This window comes from Sus scrofa, chromosome 12, assembly GCF_000003025.6.
Source record: "Sus scrofa isolate TJ Tabasco breed Duroc chromosome 12, Sscrofa11.1, whole genome shotgun sequence".
Classification (NCBI taxonomy): Eukaryota; Metazoa; Chordata; class Mammalia; order Artiodactyla; family Suidae; genus Sus; species Sus scrofa.
This window is the reverse complement of record NC_010454.4, coordinates 49078412-49102003: the sequence shown is the minus strand read 5'-3', so window position 1 is coordinate 49102003 and position 23592 is coordinate 49078412. Positions and strand designations below refer to the sequence as shown.

Sequence of the window (23592 nt, the reverse complement as noted above, 5' to 3'; positions counted from 1 at the left end):
ACAGCAGCTCAGAAAACTCAGGGAAAACATTTTACTTGCGCATTTACAAGCTTATTCTAAACAGACACGCTCGGGAACAGTCAGATGGAAGAGACCCACCGGGAAAGGTACGTGGGAAGAGACATGGAACTTCCATGCCCTCTCTGGGGATACCACTCTACCTGAATCTCCACAGGTCACCCACCCAGAAGTTGTGTGACCATATGGTCATGGTCGTATTAACAAAGGAGGCAACAATATACAACGGGGATAAGATGGTCTCTTCAGTCAGGGGTGCTCGGAAAACCAGACAGTTACATGTAAGAGAATGAAACTCGTACATTTCCTCATACCATACACAAAAACACACTAAAAGGGATTAAAGACCCTGATGTAAGACCTGAACTATAAACTTCCCAGAAGAAAGAAGAGGTAGTACACTCTTTGACATGGGTCTGAACAATATCTTATGTTTCCTCAAGCAAGGAAACAAAAGCAAAAAGAAACAACTGGTATTTCATCAACCTTAAATGTTTTCACACAATAAAGGAAACTATCGACAAAATGAAAAGATAGCCTGCTGAATGGAAGAAGACATTTATATGGTATGTCTGATAAGGAGTTAGTATCCAAAATATATAGAGAACTCATACAACTCAATATTTATTTAAGGATTAAAAAATAGGAAAAGAACTTGAGGAGGCGTTTTTCAAAAGAAGGCATCTAGATGGCAAACAGCACAGGAGAAGATGAGCAGCATCACGAATCATCAGGGAAATGCAAACCAAAATCTCAATGAGATATCACCTCTCATCTGTCAGAATGGATGGCTAGTGCCCGAAAGACAGCAAGTAACAAGTATTGGCAGGGATGTAATGAGGAGGGAGCCCTCGGGCACGGCTGTAAATTGGTACAGCCACTATGGAAGACAATATGAGATTCCTCAAAAAATTAAAAATAGAACTACCATATGATCCAGCAAATCCACTCCTGGGTATTTACTCAAAAAAAAATGAAAAGGCTGATTCTAAAAGATACATGGGCCCAACATTAATAGCAGCATTACTTATAATACTCAAGAATAGAGAATAACCTAAGTTGCCAACAACAGATGAATGGATAAGATGTGGTACACAATAGAATATTACTCAGCCAAAAACTCACGGCCAGTTCGTTGCCTCTGACACAAGGAATGCACTCTGAGCTGGAAACCCAGATTGCTGGCAGGCACCCTGAGAATGATGGTCACCACTTCTAAGGAGAAATCCTCGTGGTCCTGATTGCTTTTTCAGAGAGCTCTCTCTCTCACAGAGAGACACGGCTCTCTGAGGAGAAATTCAATGTGGGCAACTCGAGTCTCAGTAAGAGACACACAACTCAGTGCCAACACCTGCCACATGGCAGGTTCCTTGCCAAAGACACACGGAATGCAATCTGAGCAGGAAACTCAGATTAGCAGCAGACTCCCTCAGAATGCCAGTCACCACCTATGAGGAGAAATCCATAAGCGCTGACTTCTTCTTCAGACATCTAGCTTTTGCACAGAGAAACAGACCTCTCTGGGGAGAAATTCAGGGTGCACAGCTTGCCTTTCACTCAGAGACACACACCTGCCTCCTGACAACTGCCATGTATCAGATCCTTCACCTCGGATAGAGAGAAAGCCCTCTGAGCAAGAAACCCAGATTGCTGGCAGGCACCCTGAGAATAATGGTCAGCACTTCTGAGGAGAAATCCTCGTGGTCCTGATTGCTTTTTCAGAGACCTCTCTCTCTCACAGAGAGACACGGCTCTCTGAGGAGAAACTCAGTGTGGACAGCTCAGGTCTCACGAAGAGACACACAACTTGAGGCCAACAACCGCCTCAAGGCCAGGTCTTTGCCTTGGACACAGGGAATGTCCTCTGAGCAAGATACCCAGATTGCCGGCAGACTCCCTCAGAATGCCAGTCAGCACCTTTGAGGAGAAATCCCCAAGGGCTTGACTTCTTCTTCAGACAACTCTCTTTTTCGCACAGAGACAGGGCTCTCTGTGGAGAAGTTCAGGATGGACAGCTCATCTTTCAATCAGAGAGAAACAGCACTCTCTGGACAATGCCTCCTGCAGAGATCTTCACGTCAGCCGCAGACAGACAGTGCACGCTGAGAAGACACCTCAGATTGCCAGCACGCTGCCTCAGAAAGCCAGTCAGCACCAAGGTGGAGAATCCACAGAGGGCCTCCCTCCTTCTTCAGACAGCGCTCTTTTTCACAGACAGACACACCTCTCTGAGGAGAATATCAGAGTGGACAGCTCGCTTTTCACTCAGAAACACCCTACTACCTCGACAACAGCCAGGTGTCCGCTCCTTCACCTCGGATAGAAAGAAAGCCATCTGAGCAGGAAGCCCAGATTGCACACAGGCTCCCCAAGAATGCCAGTCAGACTTAGGAGAAGAAATCCTCATGGGCCTGAATCCTTTTTCAGAGAGTTCTCTTTCACACAGAGAGACACAGCTCTCCGAGGAGAAATTCAGTGTGGACAGCTCGAGTCTCACTAAGAGACACACAACTCGATGCCAACACCTGCCTCATGGCAGGTTCATTGCCTCTGGCCCAAGGAATGCAATCTGAGCAGGAAACCCTGACTGCCGGCAGGCTCCCTCAGAATGCCAGTCAGCACCTCTGGGGAGAAATCCTCTTGGGTATGCCTTCTTTTTCAGACAGCACTCTTTCAGAGACAGACATGGCTCTCGGAGGAGAAATTCAGTATGTACAGCTCAGCTCTCACTAAAAGGCACACAACTCAATGCCAACACCAGCTACATGGCCAGTTCTTTGCCTCAGACACAGGGAACGCACACTGAGCAGGAAACCCAGATTGCCCGCAGGCTCCCTTAGAATGCCAGTCAGCACTTTTGAGGAGAAATCCCCAAGGGCCTGACTTCTACTTCAGACGCTCGATTTTTCACAGAGATGGACCTCTCTGGGGAGAAGTTCAGGGTGGACAGCTTGCTTCTCACTCAGAGACACACAACTGCCTGGCAACCACTGCCGAAGGGCCAGTTCTACACCTCCAATAGATCGAGGGCACTCTGAGCAGGGAAATCATATTGCTAGTATGCTCCCTCAGAATGCCAGTCAGCACCCATGAGGAGAAATCCTCAAGGGCCTGAATCATATTCAGACAGCCCTCTTTTTGACAGAGAGGCAGAACTCTCAGAGGAGAAATTCAGTGTGGACAGCTCTCTATTCAATCAAAGACAAACAGCACTCTGTGGACAATGTCTGGTACAGATTTCTTTACGTGATCCGGAGAAGGACACGCTATGCAGGAATCTCAGATTGCCGGCATGCTGCCTCAGAAAGCTAGTCAGCACCACTGAGGAGAAGCCCCTGAGGGCCTGCCTCCTTCTTCAGACAGCCCTGTTTTTCACAGAGAGACACACCTTGCTGAGGAGAAATTCAGGGTGGACAGTCCGCTTCTCACTCAGAGACACTCAACTGCCTTCTGAGAACTGCTGGATGGCCAGTCCTTGGCTTCGGACAGGGAGAAAGCACTCGGAGCAGGAAACCCAGCTTGCCAGCAGGCTCCCTAAAAATGCTGGTAAGTGCCTATGAGGAGAAATCCTCAAGGGCCTGTATCTCTTTCAAACAGCCTTCTTTTTCACAGAGAGACAGACCTCTCTGAGGAGAAATTCAGGGTGGACAGCTCGTTTTTCACTAAGAGACACACAGCTGCCTGCCAACAAAGGCCAGATGGCCGTTTCTTCACCTCCGACAGATAGAACGCACTCTGAGCAAGAAAACCAGATTGCGGGTATGCTCCCTCAGAATGCCAGTCAGCACCTGTGAGCAGAAATCCTCACAGGCCTGAATCTTTTTCAGACAGCCCTCTTTTTCACAGAGAGACAGGACTCTCTGACCAGAATTCTTCCTGGATGGCTCATTTTTCAGTCAGAGACAAATTTCTCTGAGAGAACAAGTGCTTGATCACGATTTTTGCACCTCAGCCAGACTGAATGCATTCTGACCAGGAAAGCCAGATTGCTGGCACACTCCCTGAGAAAGCCAATCACCACCTATGAGGTGAAAACCCCAAGTGCCCGATTCTTCTTCAGACAGACTGCTTCTTCACAGAGAGACAGGACTCTCTTGCAACAATTGCAGCATGAACAGCTCACTTTTCAGTCAGGACAAACAGCACAATGAGGACATTTTCTGCACCTCAGCTAGAGATAATGCCTTCTGAGGATTAATCCCAGAGTGCTATTTCTTTACCTCAGAAGAAACATCATCTCCTTATGAGGAGAGGCCCAGTTCCCAATGGTCTTATCGACAAAGACTCATGCTCTGAGATTTAAAGATACATGTACAGCTCTCATTGTCAGATACACAGCCCTCCATCAGGTGAACTGCTCCTGGTTCCATCCTAGCCTTTCCACACAAAGACAGTATTGAGAGAACACAAAGTATTGTTTGTCAGCTTTAGCAAAGAAAAAGAGGCCCTCCGAGAAAACAAATGGCCAATGCCTAGCCCTCTGGCTTACCCAGGGATACACAGTTTTCTGAATAAAGAAGACTAGAGGGCACACTTTTCCTCTGTCAAGGAGTGTTAGCTAATAGGAGACAGACTCACAGGCAGCCCTAGGCAGCCCTCACCTTCAGACAGAGGGAGCCATCTCTGAGAAGAAAGTTGGAATCAACAGCTCATTTTTGAGAAACACACAAACAGCTCTATAATATGTGTACAATGGCTTCTGTCTTACCTCAGATAGAGAAAACACACTCTGAGGAGAAATAACTGATTAGGAAATCGTCTCCCTCAGAAAGGGAGACAGCCCTTTATGAGAAGAAGCCCTGAGTCGCCTGTCCTATTCTTCTTCTGACTGAGAACAAACTCTGACATAAAAAAAAAAAATGCGATGTCCAACTCTCTTTGGCACACAAAGAGACAGCTTTGTATAAGGTGAACTGCCAGAGGAGCAGCTCACCTCCTGCCACATGTGGACCATGCTAACAAAAAAAACAAATTCTTGAAGTAGATAGTTCTTCTCGGGGAGAAAGAATACCTTCCATGAGGAAAAGTGCCCTATGGATACCTTCCTGGTCATCCAGAGAAACAGAGCCTCTGAGAGGAAAGGCAGGAGGGGTGGATCTCCCTCGAACATCTAAAGCAGCTCTCCGGGAAGAGACAGGCTCCACAGCCAGCCCTCTTCTTCACAGAGAGACAGGGCTGTCTGAGGAAAAATTCAGCATGGATAGCTCATTTTTCAGTCAGAGACACACAGCTCTATGCCAACTTGTGCCTGATGGCCATTTCTTTACCTCAGATGGAAAGAGTGCACTCTAAGGAGAAATGACAGAGTGCCAGCCCTTTCCCTCCAAAGGGAGTCAGCACTCCATGAGGAGAAACCCAGTGTCCAACAGTCTTTATAGACAAGGACAAAGTGTTCTGAGACGTGAAGACACATGTACACTCTTTTTCTCAGAGAAGGAGACAGCTCACCACCAGGTAAACTGCTCCTGGCTCCAACTTCATCCATACAAAGACAGCGCTGAGAGAGCACAAAGTTTTATTGGTCAGAATGCTTTAGCAAGGAAAAAGGAGGACCTCCAAGAAAACAAATGACAAGTCCTCTGGCTCATCCAGAGAAACAGAGCTTCCTGAGGAAAAAAGACAGGAGGGCAGACCTCCTCTCTGTCAAAGACTGCTTCTAGGAGGAGACACACTGGCAGGATCCCTCTTCTTCAGACAGAGGGAGCCCTCTGAGGAGAAAGTTGGTACCAACAGCTCATTTTTCAGATACCCACAAAGAGCTCTATGAAACATGCACTACGGCTGCTACCTTACCTCAGACAGAGAAAACACACTCTGAGAAGAAATGACCAGTTGGGAACCATCTTCCTCAGAAAGGGACACGGCGATTTAAGAGGAGAAAACCCAAATGGCCGGTCTTCTTCTTCAAACTGAGAACAAGCTGTCTGAGGTGAAAAACTTGATGTCCAACCCCCTTTTGCACACAGAAAGACCACTGTATGCAAGGTGAAACTGTCGGAGGCGCAGCTCACCTTCTTCAACATGCAGACAGTGCTGACAAAACAAAAATTCTTGATGGTAGATACGTCTTCTCAAAGAGGAAGATTACCTTCCATAAGTTAAAAAAATGCCCTATGGACAGCCTTCTTGGTCTTCCAGAGAAACTAGGCTCTTCTAGCAGAAAGACAAGCGTGGCTGACCTTCCCCTCCATTAAAGGTAACTCCCTAGGAGAAGACAGATGCCACAGCCAACCCTGTTCTTCTGAGAGACAGTGCGCATGGAGGTATAATTCAGGATGCCCAGCTCAGTTTGCAATCAGAGACACACAGCTCTGTTCCTAGAAGTGCCAGATAGCCCATTCTTCACCTTAGATAAGGAAAATGTACTCTCAGGAGAAATGCCATGTTGCCAGTACTCTACCTCAGAAAGGGAACCAGCACTTTCTGAGGAGAAACATTGACTTGCCTCTCTACTTCCTCAGACCAAGAACAAACTGTCTGACAGAATAATGTGATGCCCAGCTTCTTTTTCTCACCGGGAGACAGCTCTCTCTAAGGTCATACACCAGAGGCTCAGCAGGCCTCCTTCCACAGATAAAGGGTGCAGACAGAAAACAAAATCATGATGTCTATGTCTTTTTGTTTGTTTGTTTGTTTGTTTGTTTGTTGTCTTTTCTAGGGCCACTTCCCGTGGCATATGGAGGTTCCCAGGCTAGGGGTCCCAATCGGAGCTGCAGCCACCGGCCTATACCACAGCCCACGGCAACGTGGGATCCAAGCCGCGTCTGCAACCTACACCACAGCTCATGGCAATGCCCGATCTTTAACCCATTGAGCGAGGCCAGGGATCGAACCCGCAACCTCATGGTTCCTAGTCGATTCGTTAACCACTGCACTACGACGGGAACTCTCTAGGTATGTTTTTTCAATGAACAAGACCCTATTTCATGAGGAAAAATGCCAGTGGACACCCCTCTGGGTCATCCAGAGTATCTGAGATCTCTGAGGAGAAGGGAGGAGGAGCTATTTCCCCTTTCATCAAAGGTAGCTTTCTAGGAGAATACATGTTCCACAAGCCTCCCTTCTTTTTCAGATAGAGACAGTGCTCTCGGAGCAGAAAGGACGGTATGGACATTCCATCCATTTTTCATTTTTCAGTCAAAGACACACAGCTTTGTGCTGTAAGTGCCTGACAGCCAGTTCTTCACTTCGGACAGTAAAAATGCGCTCTGAGGATAAACGCCATACTGCCAATACTCTATCTTAGAAAGGCATTCAGTGCTTTAGGAGGAGAAATCCAGTGGCCAACTTTCTTCTTCATATAAAGTGTTGTGCAAGGTATAAAAGATGCCTGGTACTTTTTTTTTTAGTGTTAGACAGCTCCCTATAAGTCGAAATGTCAGAGGCTCAAACCTCTTTTTCTTTTTTTTTTTTTTTTTTCCTTTATCAGCTGCACACAAGTTACATGGACGCTTCCAGGCCAGGGATTGAATCCAAACTGGAGCTATGTCACAGCTGCAGCAATGCTGGATCCTTAGCCCACTGTGCTGGGCTACAGACTGAACCAGAGACAAGCCAGATCATAACCCACTGTGCCACAGTGGGAACTCCTTTCAAACTTCCTTTTTCAGCTCAAAGGCAGCACTGATAGAGCACAAATCCTTGTCTGTCGGAATGCTTTAGCAAACAGAGGCAGCGCTCTATGATGACAAATAGCCAATGACCAGCCCTCTTGCTCACAGAGGTTTCTGGGGAGAAAGGCAGGAACCTCCCCTCAGTCAAAGAGAGCTCTCCAGGAGGGAACAGACTATGCAGCCAGCCCGCTCTCTCATAAAGTGACAGAACTCTATGAAGAGAAATTCGAGATGGACAGCTTACCTTTCTGGTACTGACACGAAGCTCTATGAAGAGAGGTAAACGATGGCCATTTCCTTACCTCAGACAGAAAGAATGCACTCTGAGGAGGAACACCAGGTGGGCAATCCTCTCTCTCAGAAAGGGAGCCAGGGCTTTATGAGGAGAAATGCCACATCGCCTGTCTTCTTCCCTGGAGTGAGAATAAGCTCTCCTGAGAAAATAAACATGATGCCAAGCTCTCTTTTTCACACAAGGAGATAGCTGCCGATGAGGTAAATGCCTGAGTCTCAGCCCACCTCCTTCAACGATAGCTTAGGCTGACAGAAATCAATGCATGATGGTCTGTTGGTTTCATCAAGTTGAAAGACTGCCTTCTATGAGGAGAAATGCCCAGCGACCAGCATTCTGGCTCATCCAGAGAAACAGAGCTTTCTGAGAAAAAAGTAGGAGGGCAGACCTCCCCTCGGTCAAAGACTGCACTCTAGGAGAAGACAGACTCCACAACAAGCCCTCTTCTTCAGACAGAGAGAGTTCTCTGAGTTAAAATTCTGTATGGTCAGCTTAATTTTTCAGTCAGAGAGACACAGCTCTGGGCCGAGAAATACACAGGAGCTATTTCAGTACCTCATACAGAGAGACCACCCTCTCAGGCAAAATGCCAGATTACCAGCCCTCTACCTCAGAAAGTCAAATGTTGCTTTATGAGGAGAAATCCAATGGCCCATCTTCTTCTCCAGACAGAGGCAAAGTGCTGTGAGAAAAAAATGCAGATGCCCAGCTCTATTTTTCATATAGGGAGCAGCTCTCTATGTTGGCAGCTCTCCCTCCTACTTCAAAACATAGACAGATCTGACAGACCACAATTGTTTGTTGGTCAGTATGCCTTATCAAACAGAAAGGCAGCCTTCCATGAGGAGACATGTCCAAATGGCCATTCCTCCAGCTCATACTGAGAAACAGAGGTCTATTAGGAGAAATGCAAGAAGCCAGTGTTCTTTCCATCACAGAAACATAGTCCACTGTGTGAATAAATGCTGCATGCATTCACACAGCCCTCATTTTAGGATGAAAAGACAGCACCCTCTGAGGAGAAATGCCAAATGGGTGGTTTTAACCTTATAGGTAGAGAGTTCTCCACAGGGAATCATACCTTATAGCCAGTTTTTTACTTCATACAGAGAGTCAGCATTCTTTGAGGGGAAATATCTGTTCACTGGCCCTCCACCTCGGAGAGAGAGACTGCTCTCTGAGGAGAAACTTTGGGTGATCAGGTTCCACCTCAGAAAGTATGACAGGGCGCTCTGAGGAGAAATGTCAGGTGGCCAACACTCCAAGAATAAGAAAGAGAGAGAGAATTCTTCCTGAACAGATTGTGCTGAACACCCAGGCCTTCTTGGCCTACACAGTGACAGGACTCTATGAGGAGAAATGCTGGATAGCCAGCATGCACTCTTTTTCAGAGAGAGAGAGAGAGAGACAGCTGGCTAGGAAGGAAAACGCTGGAGGGTTAGCCCTCCTCCTCCAACTCAGTGACAGGGCTCTATAAGAAATAGCAGGAGTTCCCTGGAAGCTCAGTAGGTTAAGTATTCAGCACTGTCACTGCTGTGGCGCAAGCTTGATCCCCGGGAATTTTCGCATGCTGCGAGCGTTGCCAAAAAAAAAAAAAAAAAAAAAAAGTGGAAAGTTGGGCCTCCTTTTTTGACTGAGATACAAAGTTCTATGAGGAAAGAAGCTGTGTAGCCAGCCCTCCTTCTTAGACAGAGAGACAGCACTGTATGCAAGGGAATGTCAGCTGTCTGATTTTAAAATGCTCAGAAGATCTGAATAGATATTTTCCCAAAGGGACATAGAGACACATGAAAAGACATTCAGGAGTTCCCGTCGTGGCGCAGTGGTTAACGAATCCGACTAGGAACCATGAGGTTGCGGGTTCGGTCCCTGCCCTTGCTCAGTGGGTTAACGATCCGGTGTTGCCGTGAGCTGTGGTGTAGGTTGCAGATGCCACTCAGATCCCGCGTTGCTGTGGCTCTGGCGTAGGCCGGTGGCTACAGCTCCGATTCAACCCCTAGCCTGGGAACCTCCATATGCCGCGGGCGCGGCCCAAGAAATAGCAACAACAACAACAACGAAAAGACAAAAGACAAAAAAAAAAAAAGAAAGAAAAGACATTCAACATCACTAATTTGCAGAGAAAGGCAAATCAAAACTACACTGATACATTACCTCACATCGCTCAGAATGGCTATTATCAAAAAGATGACAAATAGCAAATGTTGGTGAGCAGTTCCCATTGTGACTCAGTAGTAATGAACCCAACTAGGATCCATGAGGACTCGGGTTCGATCCCTGGCCTTGCTCAGTGGGTTAAGGATCCGGCATCGCCATGAGCTATGGTGTAGGTCACAGATGCAGCTCAGATCTGGTGTTGCTGTGGCTGTGGTGGAGGCCAGCAGCTACAGCTCCAATTTGACCCCTGGGAACTTCCATGTGCTACAGGTACGGCCTTAAAAAGACCAAAAAAAAAAAAAATGTTGGTGAGGATGTGGAGAAAAGGGAATCCTGCTGCACTGTTGATGGGTATGTAAACTGATGAAGCCACTATGAAGAGCGTATGGATGTTCCTTGAAAACTAAAAATAGAACTAACATATGATCCAGCAATTTCAACCCTGGATATATACCCAAGGAAAACAAAAATACTAATCCAAAAAGATATATGTACCTCAATGATCATAGCAGCATTATCTACAATAGCCAAGATATGGACACAACTTCCATATGTTCACCTAAGTGTCCATCAACAGATAAATGGATAAAGAAGTAGCATGGGGAAATGGGAAAAAAGCAGTCTTTTCAGCAAGTGGTGCTGGGAAAACTGGACAGCTGCATGTAAGTCAATGAAACTAGAACACACCCTCACATCATGCACAAAAATAAACTCAAAATGGCCTAATGACTTAAACATAAGACATGACACCATAAAACTCCTAGAAGAGAACATGGGCAAACCATTCTCTGACATAAATCATACAAATATTTTCTTAGACCAGTCTCCCAAGACAAGAGAAATAAAAACGAAAATAAATGAGACCTAATCAAACTTACAAGCTTTGCACAGCAAAGAAAACCATAAAAAGATGAAAAGACAACTATGGAATAGGATAAAATAGTTGTATATGATGTAACTGACAAAGGCTTAATCTCCAAAATATACAAACACCTCATATAACTCAACAACAACAACAACAACAAATCAAAAAATGAGCTAAAGACCAAACAGACATTTCTACAAAGAAGACATACAGATGGCCAGTAGGCACACAAAAAAAAACACTCAACAGGAGTTCCCATCGTGGCACAGTGGATAACGAATACATCTAGGAACCATGAGGTTGCGGCTTCGATCCCTGGCCACGCTCAGTGGGTTAAGGATCCGGTGTTGCCGTGAGCTGTGGTGTAGGTTGCAGACGCGGCTCGGAACCTGCATTGCTGTGGCTCTGGCGTAGGCTGGCAGCTACAGCTCCGATTCGACCCCTAGCTTGGGAACCTCCATATGCTGCAGGAGCGGCCCAAGAAATGGCAAAAAGACAAAAAAAAAAAAAAAAAAAAAAAAAAAAAAAAAAAAACTCAACATCACTAATTATTAGAGAAAAGCAAATCAAAAATACAATGAGGTACCACCTCACGCCAGTCAGAATGGCCATTGTTAACAAGTCTACAAATAGCAAATGCTGGAGGAGGTGTGGAGAAAAGCTAGTCCTCCTTCACTGTTGGTGGGAATGTGAACTAGCACAACCACCATGGAAAATAGTATGGAAGTTCCTCAGAAAACTAAATATAGAACTACCATATCATCCAGCAATCCTACTAGGGCACATATCCAGACAAAATTTTCATTCAAAAAGATACATGCACCCTTATGTTCACTACAGCACTATTCACAATAGCCAAGACATGGAAACAACCTAAATGTCCATTGACAGATGAATGGATTAAGAAGAGGTAGTCCATATGTACAATGGAATACTACTCAGCCATAAAAAAGAATGACATAATGCCATTTGCAGCCACATGTATGCAACTAGAGATTCTCATACTAAGTGAAGTCAGTCACAAAGGGAAAGACAAATACCAAATGAAATCACTTATATGTGGAATCTAAAACATGGCACAAATGAACCTATCTACAGCACTGAAACAGACTCACAAACATGGAGAACAGACTTGTCTCCATGGTGGGGCAGGGGTGGGTAGGTGGTGGGATGACTGGGAATTTGGGGTTAATAGATGCAAACTATTACATTTATATTGCATAGGCAATGAGGTCCTTCTGTAGAGCACAGGGAACTGTGTCCAGTCTCTTGGGATAGACCATGATGGAAGATAATATAAGAAAGGGAATACATACATATGTATGACTGGGTCACTTTGTTGTACAACAGAAATTGGCACATTGTAAATCAACTGTAATCTTTACAAAGTAGTATATATACAAAGGAATTATTACTTGGCCATAGTAAGAATGAAATTTTGCCGTTTTCAACAACATAGCTGGACCTGCAGGGTATTAATGCTGAGTGAAATAAGTCAGAGAAAAACAAATATTGTATATTTTCACTTACATGTGGAATCTAAAAAACAAAGCAAATGAATGAACAAAATAAAAAGAAGACAACTTATAGATACAGAGAACAAACTAGTGGTTATCAATGGGAAGAGGCAAGGGGGAGGAACAAAATAGAAGTAGAGGATTAAGGAGCAGTGAACAAATCTAACTAGCATCCATGAGGATGCAGGTTCGATCCCTGGCCTCGCTCAGTGGGTTAAGGATCCAGCATCGCCATGAGCTGTGTGTAGTTCTCAGATGTGGCTGGGATCTGGCATTGCTATGGCAGTGGTATAGGCTGGCAGCTACAGCTCCGATTCAACTCCTGGCCTGGGAACCCCCATATGCTGTGGGCACAGCTCTAAAAAGACAAAAAAGAAAAAAAAAACGAAGTAGGGGTTTAAGAGGTGTAAACTACTATCTATAAAATAAGCTACAAGGATATATTGCACAGCACAAAAATATAGCCAATATTTTATAAGAACTTTATATGGAATATAACCTACAAAAATATCGAATCACTATATCGTACACCTAAAACTAATAAAATATTGTAAATCAATTACATTTCAATAAAATAAAATAGTCAAACTCATAGAAGCAGAGAGAGAATGGTGGTTGCCGGAGGGTGGGAAGAGGGCTGGTGAATGAGGTGCTATTTGTCAAAAGGTACAAAGTTTCAGTTACTCAGAAAGAATAACTCCTGGAGGCCTAGTGTACAGTACAGGAATACCGTTCACACTGCTGTATTGTATTTTTATTTATTTTTTTTGTCTTTTTGCCATTTTCTTGGGCTGCTCCTGCAGCATATGGAGTTCCCAAGCTAGGGGTCGAATAGGAGCTGTAGCCGCCAGCCTATACCACAGCCACAGCAACACCAGATCCGAGTCCCATCTGTGACCTACACCACAGCTCATGGCAACACTGGATCCTTAACCCACTGAGTGTGGCCAGGGATCGAAGCCACAACCTCATGCTTCCTAGTCGGATTCATTAACCACTGAGCCACGATGGAATCTCCCCTGTATTGCATATTTGAAATTTGCTAAGAGTGGCTCTTTGGTATTATCACCAAGAAGGAGAAGGAGAGAAAGAAGAAGGAAGAGGTGGAAGAGCAGTGAGAGAAGGAGGAAGAGGAAAGGGAAAAGGGGAAGGAAGAGGAAATGGTTCCTGTGTGGGGTCATTGACAAATTTTTCATAAGATTATAAACAACCACAAACAACCACTAAATAAACATCAGGGAACAGAAATAGATGCAACAAAAGTACAATAAAAATAAAGCTCCACAAAAAAATAAAAGCAAGAGAAAGATGAACATATGATTCAGGACGAGAGGATATTGAAGAAGAAAGACTCAAGGGGATGGAAATGGGGTAGCATGTATTTGATATGGATTATCCCCAAAGTCCTAATTTTCAGGTTGGGTGGTAGATCAATGGGAACCTACATTTTCCCTTATGAATAGATAAATAGTGATGACAGGTTGACAGACAGGTAGAGATCCATAGGTAATAATAAGGAGCTCTTTATGAAGCAGCAATACGTGTTTTTCTTTTTTTTTAACTTTTTTTTGTCTTTTTTTTTTCCTATTTCTTGGGCCGCTCCCATGGCATATGGAGGTTCCCTGGCTAAGGGTCTAATCGGAGCCATAGCCACCAGCCTATGCCAGAACCACAGCAATGCAGGATCTGAGTCACATCTGCAACCTACACCACAGCTCACGGCAACGCCAGATCGTTAACCGACTGAGCAAGGGCAGGGACCGAACCTGCAACCTCATGGTTCCTAGTCAGATTCGTTAACCACTGCGCCACGACGGGAACTCCCGTGTTTTTCTTTAATGAAGGATTGGACAGAGACACCAGTAAGAGACAGAGGGGATTGGTGAGACCAGGTACACCAGAAAAATCTAGCGAGGGAGTGAGTGAAAATATAGACAAAGAGATTCGGTGTAAAAGAATGTGGACGTACAAACAATAGAATGTAGTAATTTTTATGATAATAAATGACACCTTTATTGATGATAACGGAGAAGAGAGTAATTTACGAAGAGCAGTTCCATCTTGGGCAAATTTTAAAAGTTCCCGTGGCACACTCTCATGGAAGAGAGTATTTAACCATAAGGATATGAAACTTGGCAGCAAAATTAACAGAGCATGAATCAGAGTGGAGGTGATAAGTAAAGTTTGGAGAAGATGAAATCATCCAAGAACGTCTGTCGAATGACTAAATTTCGGGAAAGGGGGCCAGAGTGGAGAATGAAGATTCTGGTAAGGGATGGGAGGAACCTGGCAATACTGACTTGACGTCTCTGTGAGTCAAGCTATGTGTCTCTCTCGGTTCTCTATCCACCAAAGCACACAGCACAGTGTGTTTTTACTGTACTCTCATAACACTGTGGAGTGGGCAGGCAAACACTTGTTTCGGAAAAAAATGGAATGATGGCCCACACAAGGAAGAAAGTCCTGAGCACTAGAAAGGAGGTTCCAAATGTGCCACACAGTTTCGGAGAAAGTCGGTATTTCATTACATATCAAATATGCATGTGTGTACTTCACGTGCTTTTACTGCATCACATTCATTACGATCGCTTTCAATGTTCAAAAGAGCCCTGAAGAACAGACAATAGTAACCCTCTTTTCCAGACGAGAAAATAAACTCTCCAAAATGTGAAGTCACATATTTCACGTGCTTCAATCAGAAAGAGGCACGTGAGGATTTGAGCTCAGTTCTCTTCATGCCCAACACATTCCCCTCACCTGACAGGAGATATCAGCACACAGGAGATATAAAATAACAGACAGACAGCTAGGTAAACTGGAATTGTGAACTAGCAGAAGACATGGCTAGACTTTTTACAAACAGTGAGGGCCCTCCGGTGCTGGTAATAGGTGAGCTATGGGACAGAGGTGGGAAACATGGGCTCACATAGACGTTATTGAACTTTGAAGGAGGAAGGAGACGTGATCTTTCCTTTCATTGCCCAATCTCATCACTATCATTCAGTCCAAGATCCAAGTGTCACTGAAGAGAATTCCAATTCCAAAAGGAAAAAAATGATAGTAACAAATCACAGCTCTCTTGCTCCATTTATGCCTCTGGTTTCCCAGGAAGTCATGAAAATTGTTCAGTGGTGTGGTATTGGGCCACAGGTTTGGGGAAAAGAGGAGCAGAGAGAGTATTTCTTCTCTAAAATGGTGCTCTCCCAGGAGGACGTGGTCCAAGGGGGCAGCAGAGGAAGAGTCTTCCAGCTCTGAAAATTGAGACTTACCATTAACGTGCTAGAAAAGGAAAGTCTAACTTTCACTCTAACCTTTGTTGACATAAAACAAATAGACCACCATTTATTTCTCCAGGAAATAAAAGGGAAGCAGGCTATTCAGGATCAACAACGAATTATGATTCTGAGTCTGCAAACTCGTTAAGCCACAGTGCAGATGCCCCAGGCAGCAGGAAGAGGAGAACGATTTTAAAGAAGAGGGGAAAAAAGCCAAGAGGGCTATAGGAAACAAACAGTCCTTTGGAGGAAGTGAGATTTCAGTGGTGGCGTCTCATTGGCTGAGCTGTGACTATCTCTCATTGGCTGAGCCTTTGCCAGGTACCAAGAGAAAGTCTGCTTGGTGGGCTCTGCTATTGCAATGGGGTGACAGGGATACCCCTTCTGGCCTCTTGATGCTGTCTTAATTGAGGGTTTTATGTATTAATTTCTACACCTTCCTAGGTAGAATTCTAGGGAAAGAGGAAATAGAATTATTTTTACTTTCCGCAGTTAACACCAGAAAGACTTCCCTGCAGGCTGTAATCAAGATGAGGCACTTGACTGTACCCCAGGCTTTGAAGCTCCCGAGGGGTGGGCCCACCTTGTGTGGAATCAGATAGGGGCCCACATTCCAACAAAGAGGCCAGAATAGGTCAGCCCAGACCTTGGACCCTGGAGATGTACTCTGGGAAGCTTTCATCCCCCTTTCCTTCTAGAGAAGAATTCTGAGAATAATTACTCTTGAGAACCATCGTGTTTCCACAGGGCATAGCTGGAGCAGCATGTACTGAGTGTCAACAATTACTCTGACTATGCTCTGAATGAAGTCCTGGGGGAGTCATGTTTCAAGAGACGTCATACCTTGGGGAATAATTCCAAATGTTCGCTTTGCCATGACCACCTCGCTTCCTTAAAGAGGGAACTAGAATCCTCATCTTCAGGCCCCATCCAGGCAGCTCTTTCCACCCCTTCTGCTCCACAGTTGGGAAACTTTGGGCTTTTCTTTCCAAACCATCCCAAGCCTATCATCTTTCATGCAGGAACAGAGAATCCGCTCTCCCAAACTACTGCTGGCACTTTCTCCAGCACACCTACTTCCCAAGAGGCATTTTAACATGCGCTAGACCAGCTGACTGTAAACGTCCCCTTGTGGAAGAGGCCAGAAAGTCACAGGACCAAGTTCCTTTTTGATAGCATCTGAGCCACATTCCCAGGTAGGGGCTTTGGATACCGGAGAAGAGAGTGTGACAGCGACATCAGGAGATAAATAACCAGCAACTGCACTGCACACATTACCCCCTTTAACCGCCAGAAGACCTCAAGAGGTAAGCAGAATTACTACATGCTTTTATCAGATGGAAAACAATAATTAACTGACTTGCTGAAAGTCAAAGAGAGAGGGTGGCAAAACTAGGACTCAAAACCTTGGCTTCAGAATCCAAGTTCTCAAGATCTAATGGGTGACAGTCTCTCTCCTTCACACACACACAAACAGAGAAAGAGAGAGAGAGACTCTTCCCTTCTGATAATTGTTCTCCTTGGGCTTTGTCTGAAAAAAAAAAAAACAAAGCAGGATGAGGAAGGGATAATTTTCATTTGGTTTTCTCAATCCTGAGTTCTCCACCTTCCAAAGAAATATTGGTTGGGAGTTCCCGTTGTGGCTCAGTGGTTAACAAACCCAACTAATATCCATGAGGATGCGGGTTTGATCCCTGGCTTTACTCAGTGGGTTAAGGATCTGGTGTTGCCGTGAGCTGTGGAGTAGGTTGCAGATGAGGCTGGGCACCCAAGTTGCTGTGGCTGTGGTGTAGGCTGGCAGCTGTAGCTCTGATTCGACCCCTAGCCTGGGATCCTCCATATGCCATGGCCGCAGACCCAAAAAAGACATAAAAAAAAAAAGAAAAGAAAAGAAAAGAAAAAAGAGAAAAAGACATATTGTTTGACTGGGCACATTAGCAGTCACACAAGTGCATTATTTAAGAAAGGAGCTAAGGACATTCCTCCCTCCACCTCCACAGTCAATGGTGCAAGCTAAGAGGCTCCTTCAGGAAATTATGCTCTTTCATTGGCAAGGCACTGATGAGCTGACCTGTGGGAGGGTCTCAAAGCACTCAGAGGATGTCTTTTTGGTATGTTTGCTGACTCAGATGACAAGGGGAGACATGTGGCCTCCCTTGTCTTCAGCTACATCACACTCAGGTGACGGCTGTCTCAGAGCACTGCCACGTCCCACGAAAGTGGGTTTTAGTGGCCAGCATTTCCTAGGACTCTGGTTTAACTCAGCAAACTCAAGACTCTTACTCTGCCCCCAGCATTCATGCTGACGCCCCTCCTGGCTCCTCTCCTTGGGGGCACAGGGTTCTTCAGCTCTTTCTCAGGGTTTTTGCAGAAATCACTTCTTCCCATGATGACACTTGACATCCAGCACTGAGGGTCTCCAACCTCAGCCCCTATGCTCAGAAACCTCTCTTCTCTTGTCTCCTGTTTCTTTGGTTCCTGCATTGATTATACCTACCACTTCTTTCCTAGTGTTATTCTTACACTAATTACTTATCTTTTTCTTTCCTTGTGGTTGTTCTCGCACCAGATTAGCATTCAGAACGTTGCCTTATGGATCAGCCATTTAATATACATGCTCAGATATCTATGCTTATATTAAATGAAAGGTTCCATGTCTGCATTATCAGCAAAGGTTAGTTCTGCTCAGATCCACTCTACCACCTTCGTACCAAAGGAAGGACAAATTACTGTTGGTCAAAACCCACCACCAAATAACCCACAACCTCCTTTCCTGAGTGAATTCCTCCTATTCCCCTGCCTGTATCCTCAGCTTCTGATAAAGGTAAATGACACATTTCTGCCTGGAGTTACCCTCCATTTTCTGAACAATTTGTCCTTGAGTTTTCCCTCCGTGATAAGGAACTTGCACTTCATCTTTTAGGTGATGCCTAGACAAGGAGTAAATTTAGAGAGACAGACACAATCACATTTGCATTTTATAAATACAGTTTGGGGTCCAGTAAGCAGACGTCTCTATAAATAAGTCTAGATGAGCATTGTATTTGGCCTCTGGATCCCCCTTCCCGGTGTAAATAGCTTCCTTTTTTTTTTTTAGCCTCTTCACAAGGAACACTCTCTTTATCTCCTGCATTCAGTGAAAAATGTACCTGCGTAATCCAACTCCATGGCCACTCTCTAGACCAAATATCACTCCACATGTGAAATATTAATTTTAAATTAAATTTGCTGATGATAGTACTAAAACATCAGAATGACAGAGAAAGAAACATAACCAAAACTCATCATCTAGATTTTAAAAATATAAGATTTGGTCGAATTAGCTTCACATTTTTTTAAAAAGAAATCAATATTACAGATGCATTCGAAAATACTTTTTTTTTCCATCCAAAATTACATTTTTCTCCCTCACATTCCAGAGATAACTGCAATCTCTTGGGTGGACAGTATATTCCCATTTAGGATTTATATTTTTACTACATATGCGTGTGTTGTATTTTTATGTATTAAAGTGTGTATATATTGTATGATGTGGACTATATCTTCCAGTAACTTGCTTTGTTCCATCCTATTTTTAAAAATTTGTCTATTTGAATTCGCTCGCTTACACTATATGAATTCGCTCGCTTTCACTATATGAATTCAGTTAGTCTTTACTGCTGTACAGGATTCATTAACAGGAAATGGGCACAATTTACTTAACCATTTCTCTGTATGGAGGCCACATCTAAGATTCCTATATGACAACACTCATCCTTTTCTCCTTGAACACATATGTCGGAGTTTCTCTAGGGTCTCATCTAGACGTGGAATTGCTGGATCACGGGTGTACGAAGTCCAACTCTTCCAGAGATGGGCTAATTTTTCCTGAAATGGCAATACTAATTCTTCCATTTCTTCCCAACACTTAAAATTATCAGACTCTTATACTTGTATACCCTCTGAATGAACAATTTAAATTGATTTTTAATTTAGTTGAATGTCTTTTTTGTTCGTTTGCTTATTGACCACATCAGCTTCCCCTTCTATGACTTGCCTGTTCTCATCTTTGCCTGTGATTTCCTACTATATTTTTGGTTCCTTTCTTCCTAGATTATAGGACTCATGCATATTCCAAATACTAATCCTTTACTGATATATGTGGAGCAAATAACTTGTTCAATCCATGATCTGTCTTGCCCCCTCTTTTGGGTTGTGTTTTCATACAAATGCTTTGGTTTGAAGGTAATTAAATTTTACAGTATTGTCTCATGTTTTGTGTTCAGTTTAAGAAATCAAGTCCTACCTACATATTATAAACACATGTTCTCTTTTTTCTTCTACAATTTTGAAGTTTTGTTCCTTCAATGAATTCTCTAGATACTATTTTTCAGTATTATTTTTATAAATGGGTATCCAGTTATCCCACAACTCTCTGCTAAATACACAGTCCATCCTTTTCCTGCTCAATCTATACCACCCTGTGTCATAGAGCAGTTTCTCATAAATGCTGGGTCTGTGCTGAGCTCCCTAGTCTGTTACATAGTTTATTTTTCAGTCCTTCTAACAGTATAACTGTACTGTTTGTATTATCAGAGTAAGTCATGTTTATACCTGATAAGGTAGTTCCATTCTTCTTATTCCTTCTTGTCTGAAATTAATTTAGCTCTTGTTGGATCCTCATTCCTCTACACAAATTTTAGGATAAGTTTGCTATATCCTATGTGTAAAGGATTGGATTGCACCAAATCCACAGATTAACTGGAGAACTGAGTTTTCCTATTAACAGTGCTTATCTCCACATTACTTTAGGTCATTTTTCTTTCATTAAATAAAGTTTTGTAATATTTGACAACACTTTATTTTTTTATTTTTTATTTTTTGGTCTTTTTGCCTTTTCTAGGGCCGCTCCCGTGGCATATGGAAGTTCCCAGGCTAGGGGTCGAATCAAAGCAGTAGCTGCCAAGCCTTTGCCAGAGCCACAGCAACGGGGGATTGGAGCCACATCTGCCACCTACACCAGAGCCCGTGGCAATGCTGGATCCTTAACCCACTGAGCAAGGCCAGGGATTGAACCCAAAACCTCATGGTTCCTAGTTGGATTCGTTAACCACTGAGCCGTGACGGCAACTCCTATTTGACACCACTCTTGAAGCTCTTTTGTTAGAGTTATTCTAGAATCTAAAATTTCTCTTGCTACTGTGGATAGGGGTTTTCTGAAATTATAATTTGTAATTCATTGTTACTGAAGTACTGGAACAGGATTGATGATGATGATGATGATTTGTCTTTTTGCCATTTCTTGGGCTGCTCCTGCAGCATATGGAGGTTCCCAGGCTAGGGGTCGAATCGCAGCTATAGCCGCTGGCCTATGCCAGAGCCACAGCAACACAGGATCCGAGCTGCGTCTGTGACCTACACCACAGCTCACGGCAATGCCAGATTATCAACCCACTGAGCAAGGGCAGGGATCGAACCTGCAACCTCATGGTTCCCAGTCAGATTCGTCAACCACTGCACTGCACTGCACTCCAGGACTGATTATTTTTAATATTGATTTATATATAGCTAACTTCCTGAAAAGAATTAGTTTATCCATGTATTCCCTTACATTTTCATTGTAGACAACCATAATTTCTGTGCATTTGCTCCATTTTGCTCTTTGCTTTCTACTTCTTACATGACCAAAAAAAAAAAATGTTTATACTGCTCTGTTGACGAACAGGGAAACCCTTCAAGTGTTTTATGCAGCGGGCTTAAGTTAAGGGCATTTCAAGGAAGTGTGAAAATAAATTCCTTTGGGTGCAAAGGTGAAAAAGCACATCACACTTAGGGAAAAGTTAGTTCGATCTGCATCCCAAGTCCTCCCATATCATTCATATATACAATGGGAGACAATGAGAATTGGTGATCGAATTAGTTAGAGGTTGAATTCATTGCTGAGTAGAGGTTCTTTAGAAAAATGTGAATTACTTGGACCTAATGGACTACAATAACAAATGGATAAAAAAATGTGTAAGGGGATTTCCCATCATGGCTCAGCAGAAATGGATCTGACCGGCATCCATGAGGACGCAGGTTCGATCGCTGGCCTTGCTCAGAGGGTTAAGGATCCAGATTTGCTGTGAGCTGTGGTGTAGGTAGCAGACGTGGCTCTGATCCTGTGCTGCTGTGGCATAGGCTGGCAGCTGTAGCTCCAATCCAACCCCTAGCCTGGGCACCTCCATATGCCACAGCTGTAGCCCTAAAAAGACAATAACAACAAATAATATGTCATGGTTTAAAAGAATAAAAGTTTATTTCTCTCCTATGTGACAATTCCAGTAGGTGTCTTCTTGGTGAGTCGTAGCTCTCCTGGATGTAGAGAACTAAAGACACAGGCTCATTCCACCCTGTGACCCCCACCATCCATTCAGCCTCCTGGCCATTTTAATTCAACTGACACAAGGGCAAAGGAGCAAGCCCAGAACCGGAACACACAGGTAAACTGGCTAGAACTCAATTACATGTCCACAACATAGAGGCCAGGAAATAGAGTCTAGCTGAGTGCCCAACAAGCAAACCCAGTAGACTCGGGTGAGCAGCTAGCAGTCTCTCCAACACTTAGCAAGGCCATGAAGTGCAAGATACCAAAGAGGAGGGAACCAGGAGTCTAGCCGGTAAGGCAGCATTTCAATATTTCAGAGAGAAAATGATGGTGGTCAAAACTACAGCACTGAGACAGAAAGTGGAAAAGCTGAGATAGATACAAATTATTTTAAATGAAGAAATCAAGAAGACAGGATGGAGAAGTGAAGGATGAGAGTGCCTGAGAGCACCCCACATGTGGGAAGCCCATATGGTAAACCTGGATATAATTCAAGAAATACTGAGTGCAAGCTGATTGGTACACAAAATGAACAGTACTTCACAAGAGCCTCTCTGCAGGAGATGAAAATAAACAAGGAATAGCTTTCCTCTTCAAAAAACCTTGCCAACTATTTAGGTTGGGTGTGCAGTGGATGGGGTTCGGCTGGGCATGTTAGAGTGTGAAAAATGTGGAATCAGAGGAATGAGAGGTTACATCGACAGATATAGACCTGACTAAGCAGCAGCTGAAGACATTATAGAACCGAATGACTCCTTCGAGGAAATAATGAAGCCAAGGAAGGGAAAAACCAAAGAGAAAAGCATTCTACTTACATACACCTAAGGGTTTAGAAAAGACACATAGTAAAAATACACTTTGAAAACAGGATACTTGGGGAGGAATGTGACTAGGCTTGCTTTGCTAGAATCCATTCCCAGTTTTCTCTCGGATTAACAATCATATAACACCAGTGTAGACACCTAATACTTCTGGGATCAGTCAGTAGAACAACCGAATTCTCCAGGATGCTCCATGTATAACACATTCTTTGTAATGAAATGCCTTCCTCAAATACTCCAAAATGCTGTCTTTTCCCTATAATGCATAAAAAAAATTAGTGTGAGAACCTGGTTTCTTCATAGCAGAGACTATGTCATAGATATTGAATAAATGAATACACAAACTGTATTTTTGACATGTTCGTGGTTTTGGCATGAGGCCTAACAACGTATCTAACACTTGCAAATTTAAGTTTAATTATCTGTTAAATACTAAAATCCAAGGTGTCTGGCCTCTGGAGGATGGGCACTTCTGATTCACAATGACCACGTCGTAGACATGGGTAAATGGCTTTCTGACAGTGAGTCCAACTGATGAACAGAGATGCTTTTCCACCAGTATTAGCTGTCTTTGGATGCAGCATGTCCAAGTATAAACACAGATGACCTAATGTGGTGAATACAGAAGGTGTTAGACACAGTGCGTCCCTAATAATTCTGGATTCTTCTCCTCCCTTCTTCACAAAGG

At 43.9% G+C, this 23592-nt stretch overlaps 1 long non-coding RNA gene across 1 annotated transcript in view; it reads right to left on the bottom strand.

The window, feature by feature from the left end:
• Positions 1–23592, bottom strand: part of LOC110256084 — a 152398-nt gene that overhangs the window by 70628 nt on the left and 58178 nt on the right. The window lies entirely within an intron of this gene.